Source organism: Dermacentor albipictus, chromosome 5 (assembly GCF_038994185.2).
Source record: "Dermacentor albipictus isolate Rhodes 1998 colony chromosome 5, USDA_Dalb.pri_finalv2, whole genome shotgun sequence".
In the NCBI taxonomy this organism is placed as follows: domain Eukaryota; kingdom Metazoa; phylum Arthropoda; class Arachnida; order Ixodida; family Ixodidae; genus Dermacentor; species Dermacentor albipictus.
In genome coordinates, this window is record NC_091825.1 from 3,746,778 (window position 1) to 3,763,233 (window position 16,456).

Here is a 16,456-nt window from a genome sequence, read left to right on the forward strand (position 1 = left end):
CTTTAAATAAAAGTTTGCTTCAAAACAGTGGCTCAACTCTGTGTTCCCCCGGTAAAAAACAAAACCATTGAAATTTGCAATTCTCTTTTTAAACATAATTGACCAATATGAATAAAAAAAACTTTATGAATCAAGATATAAGCTTGCCATACCATGGAAACACTTGAAACTCCTTTTGAGAAGCTTACTCATACGCGAACACATTATAGCAATTATTTTCAATCGTATACCCACAATTTGCCTCGTCACCATGTCAAGTTTCAAGGCAGATTTTTTTTTAGACTCCAGGAAGCCGTATGCTGAATTCTATCCATTGTTTACTGCATTGCATTTGATTTTCTATAACAAATAAAATCGAATTCTCCATTGATTGCACCGACGCTCACGTTATAATTATATGCTATTATTATTGACTAGTCTTTTATATATATTCTTGGAAGGTGGGGGCTGCACTGGTGGCGTTCTACGAATTTGCGCCGCGTGTTTGTGCGGGTAAACTTAAGCGCACAATTTTTTTTGCGCGTTATGAAAAGAATGCACTGCAGGTATTTTAATTAATGCAACGAGCTGTATGAAATATCAGTCAAGGGGTTGGAAACGTCGCTATAGAGAATCCCGACTATTTTCTTTTGCGTGTGTGTATTTGGAGTTGATGCAGTTTTTTTTATTTACTTATTTTGGCTACATTGCGCCAATTGCGCTTCCATAGAATAAAGAAACGCGTGCTTGCCGACTCGATCGCAAGGGGACAGCCTGATCAACATCAATATCAGCAGCAATGGCGGATTTGCGCTTGCCGTGGCGCTTGCGAAGTTTTCAATAGTTTTCGCCTTAAGTGATGCTATTGCTATTTTAACGTGTGGAGGTTCATTGTACGTCTGTTTTTTCAAGTTTGGCATGTGTTTTAACACATGTGAAGGTGTAGTCTTTTCTTCTTCAGCGGATATATGTACAAGACCCCGTTCACCGTCTATCAGGTAAGATGTGTACGTATGCTACACGCAAGCGTAGTGCTTCATTAAGCCACAGTGCACTACAAAGTTAAGCATGAACGGTACACAAAATTCACAAGTTCGAAGTATTGCCAAGAACAACCATTGATTGGCGAAGTTCTCACAGGCGTTGCAGAAGTTGTTGGGCGGGGCAGTGCTGAACGTAGCGTTAGCGGCTTAAATCGTGTTTTTTTACGAGTAACAACGTGTCACTATTTCATATTATTGGCGGCGTCTCCAGGACACCAAATCGGTAACGGGGACACCAGAGCTAGAACCCGGACTGGTCCATGGGTTGGGGCTCGCCGAGGCCTGCGCGTGCTAATAGTATATCTATGATGCCCGTAGGCTGTGTGTAAGTCGTACTTCCCGAATTTACTGACGCATTTTAAGATCAGCTGTCCGCTTTCGCGGACAAAAAAGCAGGAGTCAGGGTGGTCCGTGGGTTGGGGCAACATAACCTGCTTCCAGTTTCGATCCCTCCGCTACCCTTTGGGTACCCTGCCGCCTCGTTGATTATAATCTAATGCTCTCCTGAGGCCTCTGTTTGCCGGTTACATGTGCCCTCCTGGAGCAGTACTTGTAAATGAATCCGATCTATCGTCGCAACGAAAAAAGCGCCCCGCGACTTCTACAACACCAGTCAGAACCTTGCCCATTGGTTTACCTATGTGTGGCCGCAAATACCTGAAACTCAATGCCAGTTCAACATATTTGTTGGCAAGGGTGTCAGGTCGTTGCTTTGTGTGGAATCGGCCTTTTCTCAATTCTTAAGAATTTAACTGGAATGCACCTGACCAGTGCTGCTCTGTGGTGCTTGCCACCAATCCCTTGGACAGGGAAGACATGAGTATCCCTGTGCATACACTTTATACGCAGTGGTGTGACCGCTTCCTTTGGGAAACTACCACGTTAGCGATATTGTGAGCGCAATGTGGCTTTCCTTCATCTTCCTCATCCGTACGTAGTGTGTCGCTTCTTCCTCGCCATAGCTCTAGCTCGGTAAGAATAAAGCGGTTCCTTAGAAGTGGTGAAGGTGCTGGGGTTCTGCATACCAAGGGCATATAAGGTAACAGTGCTTGTGCCTTTAATATGTCGCATTCGATCATTTTGAGACGTGGTGGTGTTCATACGTTAGCACAATTCCAGGACATCCACAATGTGAGAGGTACATGATTCTCTAATTGTATACTCTCTCCAGGCCTTTCTCACAACCTCAGCACAAGTATTGGGAGCATAAAAAAACTGACAAAGCTGGTGCATGAATGTTGCCCGATCAGAAAGATCTGGCTCTTGGATCAAAGCCAATTTTTTTTTACATTGTAGAGGCAGACGGGCATGCTGTAAAGTTTCTAAGAACTGTCCCACCATTGCTGACTCTGTTGTACATTTATCAAACCACTTGATTCTCACCAAGCTCAAGCTATGGTGACAAAGACGCGCCACATGCTTTACAGTCACATATTGCACTCGCAATACATCTGTTATGCCAGTTTGCCGAAATGAGCATGCACAGTAGTGACGAATTCACTATGCGTGCACAGGGATTTGCCTTTCCTGTCCTATGGGCTGTTGGCAAGCATCACAATGCTACACTCGTCAGGCACACCTCAGCTTTCAGTATGTTTACATTCGGTTGCATGAACATGGAGGGAGTGCGTTCGCTGTAATCAGTACCACACATTTTGCTAATGTAGGCTTGAGTGGCTTTCCCATGCCTCCACTAAATAGTCGGAATACTTCCATGTATGATAGAATGATGAGCATTTAACCTCCAGACATGCAGCAGTCTTTACACCACTGCAAGGCAGAAGCAGCCTTCTCACCATGTTCACGCTCAAATAAATCCCATTATTAAGGCATTTTATGGGCCTCCCAAACCGCCTGCACCACCTGAATGATGTCACTTGTTGTTGCACCTGGCTGTTCATTTCATTTGGCATCCTCTGTTCGCACATATTCGTTTCCAATACAAGAAAATTGCAGGGCTGGTTCGCAATCTTTTCTGTTTTCCTTATTTTTTTTATGGCCTTGTAAAACTGAGAAACGATAATGAAAAAAAGAAACAAAGGCTGCCTTCCTGTTCACCAGTGAAAGCATTGTTGCTTAGAAAGAGGCGCAGAAAAAGATGTATATGCATGTTGGACAGCCTGCACAAGGTTTTATCTTTGTCTCTTCAAACATCGCGTACCTGCGTCAGTGGACTCGCTGTTCTGTAGCATTATCCCTGGCAGCGGAAGCACTGTCCCAGAGCTCTAAAGAGTCATCGGAAGCACAGTGCTAAACCTTCATCCTTGAAATGTGAAGAACGTCACTGGACAGGACGAGAGATGACAAGGTGAGACTGATTGGGGCAATGTTGTGGTGATGGGTGCCACCTGGTTGAGCGCACAGTATGGTCCCCTGTCCTGAGAAAAGCTTTTCTGGGAGCTCTACACAGTGGAAAGGGGACCAGAGAAGTACAAGCGCACCAGGGGAGAAATGAAAGTCTCATTGTGAAGCATGGTACTGTCATTTCTGGTTGCTTCATGATGCAGTAATGATAGTCGCAGCACAATATTTTCAATTTATTCTGGCAACTCACGATATGCAAGTGAATGCTGCTTACTCTGATCATGTGGCTGCGTTTCAGTGCTTGGATATTTAAGGCCACGTTGCAAAATGCACAAGAGATTTATAATCGTCTTCGTATACACAGAAAATACAAGAACAGTTCTAATAGCACTGAAAAGACAGAGCATTCATGGCGTCGTTCAAGCTCAGTGTCCTTGAGCGTGCACAAGAACTAGTCTAACTGATATGTTATGACTGGCCTGTGTGGTCAACGATTTGTGTCGCGCCACCAAAGCAACAGCGAAAGGCTGGACCCTTTAGATATGCCGAGCCGCCTGCAACCGTTGGAAAACGCCTAGGAGGCCCCAATAGCAATAAGACCTTATCATTTGTGCAGGCATTTTCGCCAGCTTACCCACGGCTTGCACAACACCCTGATGTCTGCTTAGTCTCCACAGTGTTGTCTCCCTTCAGCAAGTGGGACGATTAAGCTTTGTGTGTGCATTCGTTCTTTCTCTGCGTCCTCGGCAGGGAAGATGCCAGCGTTGTGTGCGTGTGCGCATGTCAGTGCCTTTCCTTCTACTGAGCCAGTGGGGGTTAGAAAATTCGTTGAACACTTGCATGTATCGAGCGGCAGCTGCCAGCGTGCAGAGTGTTTTCTCTCTCCTTTTCTTGAGCGAGGGTATTCCAAACACTATAAAGGATGTCTTCGCTAATGGACTTCAGCCTTCAGTTTTTGAGCAAACTAGCATGTCTGTCGCTCACCATCGGGAAACTTGCAGAGTTGACCACTCCGTAACAATGTGAAGTAAACATTCATTGCTACTCGTTGAATTGTTGCCGTATCTCCTGCCTGGCCCCCTCGGCACTCATGAGCCGCTGCAAAATGCAGTCAGCGGCACGATCCGACAACCAATGGTAAGCTCCAGACCACCAAGCCCACGCTACTTCCACAGTCTTGGGTTCCCATCTTTAATGCGGAGCAGCAGCAAAAAAAGAATTGACATCTGTGAATAAGGTATGCGGATGTGGGCTGCTTCCCTTGAACATAGGAGGCAAATGCCTTCAGGAAGTTCAGTTGCACTTTGTTATATGAAAAGGCGTCTCACCAAGATTGGAAGTTGCAAACCGACAAGTGCAGTGCATAGATCACACACTAACAATCCTGTCTCCAAATTATCAAAATTATGCACAGTGGGAAAACAACTGAAATTTTAAACAAAAGCCATCATGGTCTCAACGAAGCCCTGCTTCAGCCAGAGTCAAGGTTACATGCACAAATGTCTCTATGTAAAACGTGCTGCCTGCAATATCACCAACCATGGCACGTGACTTTCGTAAGCCAACCAATGTTAAATGCCATCCCTGGATGTGTGCCCCACAGCAAAAAAGGAAGAGAAGAAAAAAAGGAAAGAAAAGACGGCTCGTCATGCGAGTGTGACGTGAACCCTTGGCTCCGTCATGGGGGAAGATGAAGAAGGAAGATCACTTGGAGGCAAAGGGGTTGAGTGCCGTCACTTTTAGCACTCGCCTCCTGGCAGCGTGAAAATGCAACATTTCAATTTCTTCCATTTCCTTTAATAATGAACTAATTAGAAATATTTGTTTGAGGAAATGCTCCCTTGACGGCATCTTACAACTTCCAATGTACCTATAACTAAAATTTGCCATGGTGCTTAATGAGAGGGGCTTTTCAGCCCAAATTAGATCCTGCAGACTATAGTACAGTATGGAAAATATGGTACATGGAACTGTAAAATTTAATTTTCCACAGCAATTTCTACCTGTGCAGTTGGAGTTGGCTTTGTCATAGCATAGATATGAGGACCGTGAAACAACCTTTATTCCCTAAAGATCCTGTCCTGTAGTATATTTGAGCATTTACATAAAGGCATGGAGACCCTCAGTGTGTTGCAATCTAAGTGACAGCATATAGGTGGTGTGTGCTGCCTGTAGAGATGCCACTGTAAGCCATCTATGTATTGGCGGATTTCTGAATTGTGGATGGGAGAAGGCTCATGGCTGTTCTGCCTTTGCACCAAGCACTGCAGAGCACAGTGCTACAATTTTCTGTTTGTGCAGTTCGAAGAAAATTATTCCTGCAGTGGCAGTCACTACACAGAAAATGCACCCTACGAGAGTGGACAGAGTTCCAATGTGACTGTGGTTTGAAATGGTCCAGCCCCTGTGTATACAAGCACCGATTTTCCCAGACAAGTGTGACAGTGCCTGGCTTTGAATGCAGTGTGCTGCTTCATAAATATTGCAGTTGCCCAGCACTAAGCTGCCTGGATTATGTGGTTGCCATAATGACTTCTCTGTACCCGTGGGACAAATATTTGCACTCGAAATAGCGACAGCAGCCATGCATTTCCTGCTGACATAGAATTAGGTTCCACAATGTCATCTGATGTATGCACATGCTGTGATGTGGTTGGTGTGGCCATGCTCTTTTTTCCTCCCTTCAAGTATGCTGGTAAACTGCCACTAGTTACAGATGTCCGCAAGGAGTGCACACTGTGTGAGTGCTACACATGAATTGAAATTACGATCACCACAGTGATGATAAAGGACACATTGAAAGGTAATCTGACAACACTTATCAAGACTGTCTACAAGTTTTCTGTGAGAGATTTCCTCAGGGTTGACAAAAACCATCTTAGGGACCATTTAATGGGGTGTTACCGCCCACATTATGAGATGGAAGAAAAGGAAGCCATTAGGATTTCTCTGGTGGTGCAAGGTGCTCAAATATATGGCTTTGAATTGCAGTAGACATAAATATTATCATTCTTTCTGTCTGGGCACATAACTTCTTTGCCAACCTCTCTGTCATCTCTGTAGCACATTAATTTAGGATAGTAACTCCACTCTGACGCAGGAGATGAAAGTGCATGCCAGACATGCTGACCACACTGACTTGGAGAGTGCCACTTTCTTAAATGTGGCAAAAGTCTGTGTTTTGGGCGAAATAAGAGCTCATAGGCAATTTTTATCTGTGATAAACAGAAATATGTGCTGCCAGTGGTCAGACGTCATTGAGGTCGAGCTTCTCAAGCAAGTAGATGCCATCGAGAAGACCAAAGAAGCCAGTGATTAGCCATTATGCGCAGCAGCTTCAGATGGCAAAGTCCAGCTGGGGTTTCTCTGCACAAGGTCACCAAGTGGCATTCCTAAGTAACAGATATTTTTTACCCTAAACTGCTACCCTAGAGTGGCTGGAACATGCGCCGTTCGTTCCAAGCATGCAGCTGTTATCAAAGCTTAGTTTAGTCAATTATTGAGGCTTAAGATGGTTTTAATGAATGTACATTAGGAAACAATTGCAAAAGAATGTAAAAAAAATTTGAACTGTGTTGACTCTTTGGTGGCATACTGTTGCTATTCCTGAAGTTACGTCCTCAAATGACTTATGCTCCAGGTATTTGAGTAAAAACTATGGGTGTGGAAATATCAATTTTTTAATTTCAAAGCTAATTCGAATAATGAAACCTAAGTGCAAAGCGAATATTTTTCGAATATGAATACTATTGGTATTGCAAAAATACATTTCTTTTCACCAACCAGAGGTGCAAAATAGTTATACTACATAGACTGCATAGCAAATAATGTACAGGGATATTATGTTTCGTGGTTAACAAAATTCTCTAATACAACACTTTTGTTTGACAATGTCATAATTGTAGTTACTTAATGTTTCATGAAGCAAGGACAGCAGCTCAACATGTTCGAAGAGCAATGTCACCTAGTGCATGTCACCATCGATTCAGACATCAAAAAGAGCTGCTTAAGTGTCTGGTATCAGCAGGTCGCTCTTCGCAAGCCGAGCCAACAGTGGGCACCACGCTTACACCATCGCTCAAACGGATCTTCTTTTTGGACCAAAATGTCATCATGCAAATATCTTTGAACCTGCGACTGTGGTAGTGAAAATTTCTGCCACGAGTGAAAATTTCTGCTGGTTGATAAGCTCATCAGAGTCTTTCCACAGTGCTGATGTGGAAGTGGCCCGTTCAGAAGCTTTTGTTGTTGAATGCATACTTTGGTTCCTTGGTGATGAAATTACCCTTCCTTTCTCTAAATCCAAGGGCGAGATCTCGCATTCTGAATGTTTGCTTGCGCTCTCATTATTCGCCTTCACTGTGCTTTCGTCAGCGGTCGTCTGCTTGGTGAAGCGGGAGCGCCAATTGAACACTGCCTACTCACTGATGTAGGAGGTGAAGCAAACATTCAGAAAGTTAGAAGCTGGCGCAATTTCATCCCAGGTTGTTAATCCAGTTTGACATTGAAGCATCCTGGTAGTATTAAAGTACTTTAGAATGAGGTTCCAGAAGCATTGCCAAGTTTGCCACTTGGTGAAATTTGTAGTTTCGAATAATTTAGGCTCTTGGCGAGATTAGCAGTGAACACAGAGGTTTTCACATGGCGATTGGTGTTGTCCAAATGCATGAAGAGGTCACAGTATAGGTACTTAAGCTAGTGTCGGGTAACCATAAGCACCCGCAGGGGCCCCGTGACAGTGTCTCCTTTAACTTCAGATATGCTTCACTGCATGATGATAAATATGCTTCGCCGCAAAACACGACTCTGCTGCAGCAAAGGTGACTTAAACCGACAACAGCCGAGAAGGTGCAAATAGCACTGCACTGCCAGGTTCTTGCTGTTGGCCTTATTTTTCTTCTTTTCACAGTGTCCTTACTGTAAGTGCACTCCAGAGTTACAATGCAGGAATATGCATGTGTGCACAAGCTTTCTTTCAAGAGTAACTCACGATCATAAGTTACGTCATCATGGTTTCGTACTATGTTACGGCATCATAAGCGAGACATAATAAAGGGGGCCTCAAAGGCTGCGGGAGAGACTAATCTTTTGTGCGAAATTGTGCTATCCTTGCTGCACGCAGTGCAATATTATATGACTCTCATGTCTATGGTGGCATTGTCGATTATGAATGTTTCCTTACTGCGTTAAAAAAATGTGTAGTGCATCTTTCAGATAATAATGGCATTATAGCTTCAGAGTTGTTCCAAGTTTTGGGGACTTGTTCACTAAAAGTACATTATTAGAAAAGCTTTAGAATGTCTAGGTCATAATTGCATTTGAACAACTGTAAGTCTTCCTATACATAGCAATTAGTAGCTTACTGTGCGATGTTGAAGGTGGTTTTTATTCATAGGCCCTACGCAGAGAGCAGCAACACAATGCCTGGCATGTGACCAGGGTTCGTAACAGTGTTTGCATTTCCAGTGCTCGTAACTGATTCAAGTATTAATGCATAAATTTGCTTTATGAATTCTTTGTAGACAGAAGGTGCTTGAATATTGGTTGCATGAAATGCGCCAATACACACTGTATACGTATAGGGTGTCTTTTATTACCATACAGATTTTCTTGTTTTCAAGTTATGAGCGCGGAAAATGTGGCATTCTTGCAGAGGAATTCCTCTAATGCACTCTCATTTCTTACAAATCTTGAAAGTTGCACCTAATTCAAGATATTCATCATTGAATTTCACTGGTAAATCGAGGTAATATTGGAACTGAGTGTGCTGGGAGTGCAGAAAAGAAGGTCCCGCTATCTCATCAGATGGAAACATCTTGGCCAGTCATTGTAGCTGCTGATACGACACACTTTGTCTGGCAAGCATGTGCGTCAGTGTGCCATGTCAGGCTATCATTTAAGCTTTGTCCCACACTTCTTGACAGGGCACTGCCGCCTGATGTGGAGGAGGATGCACCAAGTTTTGATTATAATGAATATCTCAAAATAAGTGCAATTTTCGAGATTTATAAAAAGAAAGGGTGTGCGTTCACATGCGACTGCCTCCAAATATGCCATTTAGAAGGCTGCCGCCAAGTTACTAATAAAGAAGCGACTGAATTTTTCAAAATTAATTTTCTGAAACTCGCATTATTAGCAGCATAGTGTGTCCACCTCACCTAGAAACTCCTTTGCAAAAACGCCGGGCTCTCCGTGCTCAAAACTTTTTGCTAAATATCTGCATGGTTAAAAAAAAGTAGATATGCACAATTGTTTATGCATGAAAGTCGTACACTATCACTTTTCAAGATTTTTGCCCTTCTATGCAACACCAGAAAAATTGGAAATAGAAGCTTGCGGTGACCTATCTGATTTGTTGCAAGTTGCATGGCCATATTATTGTTTTAATTTTTCGCTATTACCTTTTACTGTGATGTCGCCACTGCAGCAGCTCGATCTCGATGGCTGTGGCTTTTCATTCCAGGTCACAAAGCTGCACCCAGGTAGAGGCAGATTCCAAAAATGCTTGTGTACTTAAGTATAGCTGCACATTACAGAATCCGAGGCCCTCAACAATCATCCGTAGCCCACGAGTTCCTTATATTTTATTGGGATTGAAGAGCAACGTTTGTGCTATATCCCTCTATTTCAGACGAAATAATGTGCATGCAAAATTATATCTTCATTACTTTACACCATAGTACCAATATCTGTCGTGCGTTGATTTTTGATGTCTTTGCATTTGCTATAGCAAGGATTTTTAAACATCAGCCACAAAAGAAAAAATAAATGGTCAAAGAACCAAGAAATGGTGTGTAGCAGCTCCCTTCTTTTTTTAATTGGTGGCAAGTTTTGCACTCGTTGTGTACTTCAATAGAAGTGTTACCTTCCTGCTTTGGAACTTTGTGGTTTTGTTCTGCCAGCTGCTTGACCAAAACAAGCAAAATGTACTTCGGATATTCCACAATTCTGTATGCATTTGGTACAATAAAATTTGTTTCAAGAATGGACAAATGCAGTGATGGTTGTATTGAAAACTGCAACATGCCGATTTTAGTTTCATGCTTCATTAATTTTCTCAGAGCCCCAAAGAAAGCATGCGAGGTTTGAAAATATATCATGCGACGAAGTGCTGGCCTGCCATGATATTAGTGCACTCGGTCTAGAGAACTGATTGATGCTGCACATACATTGAACATGGTGGCCATGACCATCCCTCATGAATTGGCATTCCCTGCCTAAACCACCTCACCAACACAGCCTGTTAACAGCAAGAAAGCTGTCGAGGCTTCCAAGAATTTCTATGCACTATAAGTATCGCCCTACTGAAATTACTCCATTTGTTTGCTGACAATTGTCTTGACAAAAGTGGAAGCCGAATCAGTTGTGTTCGATCAGTTTTATTTACATACAACCTATTATAATGTGGACCTTTCTTCCCCTCTTCAACTGTTCCACAGCTGCTGCTGCCATCTTGCATGCCACATCGAGGAGGGGGCGGGGGCAATGTACATGGCAGGTGCATGGGAGGATTTTCCAAGGAACTCTGGAAAGCTGTAATCAAATTGTGGGCAAAGTTTAAAAAGTCTTAAATACAAAAAGGGTGAAGAGTATTGTAACCTTGTACATGATCACACCACATGTTTCAGCTGCAGCTGTAAGTGCCTTGTCTCAACCAAGCTACAGTTCTTGCAATGTTCCACTTTGTGATACTCAGTATGAATTGATAAGACTAGCTGCTATTCTAGTGGTTGTGCAGGCCACAAGGGAACAGTGCCTGGCCTTTGTGCTCGTATGTGTAAATTTCTCTCTTTCGGTCTCGCCCAAGTCACACCAAAATGTTATCCACAAGTGTCATGCCAAAAAGGCCTGGCAACATCTCGTATTAAGCCGTTTGACCCATTTTATTGCACTGATGCACACGGTGCAACCAAATGTAGGAAATGACATCGCCTAGGTGATTAGTAAATTACCCTTCTAAAATACCACAAGAGCAACTTTGCTGTGGCAAGAGCCTTAGCAAAAACATAAGAGACACAAAAATGAAGGAAAAGCGACACCTTCAAGTTCCCGCACCAACTCACCGTGACAAGCACAGATTTTGACAGTGTCTGCTTAAGCTTAGTTATTTGGAGATACATGCAGTTGAATGCTTTTACGAGCATTGAGATGCCCCACTATGCTAGCTTGCCTTTTATGGCTATAGAAAGTTGTATACTGCCACAAGTCTGCCTATTCCGATTAGAATCTATATTGAAGCTGCTTTGAGCAACAGGTGGTATTCTATTTCAGCGCTAATGATACATTGAGAGTAGTGTGCCTGGAAGGAATAGAAAAAAGCATTGCAGAAGCTGCAGTACTTTGTGCTCGCTGAATGATCACACGAGAAGGTAAAGATGCCATCAGAAAGCATCTTTCGTATGGAGTCTCTTTAAAAGAAAAACACTACAACTAGACATGGTGACAGTTGTGGGCAAACTAAAATATAATGATAGTTCAAGGTGTGGTATGGCATGTTTATGCTATTTCTAAAAAAATAAACACGGCAAGTGTGTCCATGCCAACAATTGACACAGGATGTGCAGATGCAAAACTGCAATACAGCACCACGCCGTCAAAACGACAGTATGCAAGTGGTGGTCCAGCATCAAAACTTCAATGTCCCTACACTGCAACACTGGGAGGCCATGCTGCGTGACAGAAGCCTGGGTGGCCAGCAGGCACTGCTCTGTCGGGCACAGGACGTGGCAGCAACTATTTCTCCTAAGGATTCAATAAACGGATTTCTCTACCTCACCCGCCAAGCGATGCGCCATGTGAGGGAATGACAGTGCCACTACTCTCACAGGATATGGATGGTGCACAACACCACCTTGAGCATCGGAGCGCACGTCTGTCTGTGAGCTCTGTGTACTACAAACACAAGTGGTGCATGCAAGGTAACATTTAACACATCACTGCCAAATGCCATCAATGAACAGAAGCAGCAAAGAAAGCTGCTTACATAATTTTCACAGTGTGTCGGAACTGCATATTTTTTACATCCTGTCTGCATGCCGCATTGTTCATCACTGCTGTTGCATGGTACTTTTTTTCGATTTTGTGCACTTGCTTTTGTCTTGAAAAAATAAAGCAGATGTCTCTCAATGAGCCGTAAGTACTAAAGTTGCTCAAAAGGGTAGTTCACTGAATTGATTGCATTTGAGTACTGCAGGCCTAGTTTCTTTCGGTCTTTCTCTTTTAAAGCCTCGGCACAAGTTAGCTGAAACACCCTGTATACTGGACAGCTTGCCTGGCTGCCCGCACCACCGAGGCGGGGTATCTTACGTTTTTGTGGTGCACTTGTCGCCGTCTCGTAGCACCGGTCGTCCATCCTTATCGCGCACACGCCAGTGTCGTCTGGTGTTCCAATTGGCTGCAGCAAAGCGGACAGCTCTGGCGGGCAGGAAAAAAAGTGGTCCGCGAGCGATCGGGCTTGCTGCCTCGTTTAACGCCTGCTTTTATACGCCTGGCCAAGAGCTTTGCCCGGTTTTAGCCGCTCCGTCTTCAGTATGAACGTGCCTTTAGAGTAAAAAGTCAACAGCTTACGCTTCCACATTTTTTGCTTGGTAGCTACATTCAATTTGCTTGCTCCTCGTCTTTTAGATGTCTAGGCTCCTCACATTTTAACGTGGCTGAATAGTGCACAAATCAGAAACGAGAGTTTCTGTGGCCTAGCCTTCTCACACTTGCAAGGATACCATCCAAAATTGACCTATTTTTCTTATGAGGTGCCCACTGATTATGAGGATGCTGACATCGAAGGATCTCGAGTGGTTCTCTAGCATTTTGGTGACAAACGGAATACAGTAAATGCCGAGCTACAACTGACTTGATATCTGTCAGCACCAATGAACGCAGTAGTTAGTATTCTCACTAAATTGAGAATCCAGCCCAACAGCAGATGGACACCAGTGGTTTGAATCCCCCGTGTTGGCAAATTTAACTGGCTGAAATCAAGCATTTAAAAGACACGCACTTAGTTCCATCCCTTCAATCTGTGAGCATAATGAAGATCAAAGGTCAGGTTATGTGGCTGCAGCACCTTCTGTTCATGCAGCATACCTTGTGTGCAAGCCACATCTATTTACAACAGAAACAGCGCTTTTCCACCCGTGAGCAAATGTTTGGAGTTAAAATATGGTAGAATTTTTTATCCAGCCAACGCGTGCACGCTGAAATCCAAGTGGTACAGCCAATATGTGCCTGTTTAATCACTGCAATGCATTGAGACACTTCCGACAACGCACGGCTGTACCAGAAAAGGTTTTAATTTTTTTCACTAATGCTATGTACTTATGAACTTTTATGAATGTACCTGCAGCTTTCGCAGGCTTTCGAGTAGCTCGAGCGTAAAGTGGCCTGTGTGTTATTGCTATTCAGCCGGAGTGCAATAGGAGCCAGTCAAATGAGTAAAACATGAAGTCAATGTGCACACAAAGACTACATGTACCCTTGCATGACTTCGTGCTACAGGTAGCTAACAGCTTCCAATTCACAGTTCTTGTAATATGCTTGTGGCAGCCATCTACAGTGATCTATTTGATTTAACGGGGATGTGTATGTTGGCTGAAAAAGAGAAAATATGCTAGGAAATATATTAACACCGATGGATGCAATATATCCTTTCCGGTAGAGTTTTGCACAGAAAAGTTAGCAGATTCCATGCATATGTGAAAACCGGTTATAAGTGAAGCCTTTGTAATGTTCAGTAAAATGCAACCACTCGTTCACTTCTTTAACTCTGCACACAATGCATGTCCTGGTCTCGTTTAGTTCATTTTTGTCCATACTCGGTTGCTTTCGATGCTGACTTTCCAACTTCTCTGTGGCTGACTTCTTAAATTTCCTGTTGTATACTTAATTTCTTGCCTCTTGTTCTACGTGTCTACCCAGTGGTACATGTTGAGCTGCACTTAACAGGTAATCCAAGTTGCCATTTGGACACATGCCAAGCAGCACATATCCAGTGCCATACACAGTGACCAATATTGGCAGGACTGCAGCAGCCACCACCCACTAAGCAAGGAAGAGGCAAAGAGGGTTTCGTTTTAAGAACCGCTCATTAAAGTTATTCAATCAATCAATCAAAAATATGTAGCAGCTTGCATATGTAGGAATGCGATTTATTCGCGATGCTAATAATTTGATCACCTGTTTTGGTAGCTGTGGTCACGAGAAATTTAGACACCTAACCGCACCAAAATTCAGCTATTATGAAAACGCGGAATTTCGATCAAAAGAGTCCATTTGCCGCTGTGGTGGTTTTAAGGACGGCGACAGAATAAACCAAACATTGTAGAAAGGGAAGTAAACAATCTGCGCAACCGCTCTATCGCGTGTTGGACAAAGAAATTGACGAAAAAATGTGCTTAACGTGATTCAGAAACATGTCTACACAGGAACGTTCAATGGTAGAAATTACACTTCACCGCTACGGAGTAGCGAAGTTGCCCTGAATAGTGGGACAAATATTTTCCGACCGCCCAACAAAGGGTGAAGTGCGCACAGTATGTACGGCAACACTTGCTTTGTTCACCGCAGTAATGCCACCCTGTAATGGAGACAACTACGACAAACGGTCCGCATTTCTTCAGCAGCGAGGAAAAGTGAAACATTTTTTTACCGAGTCAGAAATAAGCCAAGCGTGTTCCTGACGGTATGTAACGGCATGCCGCTGGAAAAAAGGGGTCCTTACCTCGGGGTTCAAATTCCGCAGACACGGCATGCGCTTCAGCGTAGCCGTCAATTTGCGGTTGAGCAAGCGACGTTTTTGCATTTTCTGTTCCGCATCAGCATCTTCTAGCCAGCGAGAGAGCACCTTGAAAACCAGCACGACGGGCGCCGTCTCGCTGAACAATCAAGGCCTAAAATTTAAAAGAAAACACAACTATTAGCGCTTATTGTTTCAAATTTTGTGATTTCAGTAGACTTACCTTGATGTTGTTGCATATTTCTTGTAGATCCATGTTGCTTTCACGGTCATTTCCGCCAACATAAAGAACGGCGAAATCGACACGCTCGAAGCGCATCGTGGAGACAGCCCACGCCAGCCACACTGAATTGTAGCCAGCAAAACTGAATGTGCAGTCTTTAATAGACTCAATTAGGCGCAGGCGCGACCTATTAAAGAATTTAACCTGACTCGCCGACAATGACGCCGCGCAAGGACGGCATGAGTGAACACGATCCAGCGAGGCGTAACAAGACCACGCGAACGAACCTACGTGAGCCGGCAGAAACCACAGGGATTTAGCAGCAGCACCTAGCAGCGTCTTTCCCTAGGCGTACAAGTACCTATCTGGGGGCAGGGAGTACGGCACTGGCCCACGTCACATCCGGTTTGCCTCTAAACCGGGTACAGCCGGCCTGCGGGGATACGCTTCTCGTCACACTACCCCCCTCTAGCCACCATAGCATAGAGAAAGAAAAATACAACTCTATGACCATAGTATGGGCGTCTTGCGCTGGAGTTTGAGGTATTAGCCCCGAGAACGAACGCGAGCGGCGCTGCGAGCGCCGCTCGCGTGACGTCAGGGCACGGACTCGCGCCTGTCGTCTGCTACAGTTCGGGCGTTGTCCGGGCGCTTTCTGCGGTGTTTTCGTTTGTTCGCCCTCGTTCTCTCTGCTTGTATACTTATGGTGGTCGTCTCAAATATATTTTTACGACGTCTTCCTTTGCGAACATTTATTCAAAGAGCTAATTTCTTAGACAACAATGCAGCTCTCGAAGGCAACGCTACAGTGCCAGCCGAAGCGACGCAGACCAGCCCATTGCGGGTTTTTCATGCGCGGATAGACAATCGCAAAAGCATAGCCTATAGGAATCCAGTTATGATACCATACCTGCCGCGGTGCAACAAGTACGTCACAAAGCTGGCTATATATGACTTCTACAGCAGTTACGTTGATTTTATTCCGCTAAAATAGGTTTGCTCACGACGAGTAGTTCATGGTATAATATCGAATTTTTGCATTTCCTCACAGAAACGCTCGGCAGTAGCACGGGGACTTAACTAATACTGGAGCTTAGATTCTACACGCCTCACTTGCTTCTTTAACTGCCTGTCAACATTAGGCGGTTCTTCACGTGTTTATTTTTTTAAGGGGCG

General features: G+C 44.0%; 1 long non-coding RNA gene across 1 annotated transcript; it reads right to left on the bottom strand.

Moving 5' to 3' along the window:
* Positions 1–10,687: 10,687 nt before the first annotated feature.
* Positions 10,688–15,625, bottom strand: LOC139060373 (uncharacterized). The gene is made up of 3 exons (XR_011514758.1): positions 15,281–15,625; positions 15,043–15,211; positions 10,688–10,859 (listed from the first exon to the last, which is right to left on the bottom strand). It is a non-coding gene; the product is annotated as an uncharacterized lncRNA (long non-coding RNA).
* Positions 15,626–16,456: the final 831 nt, after the last annotated feature.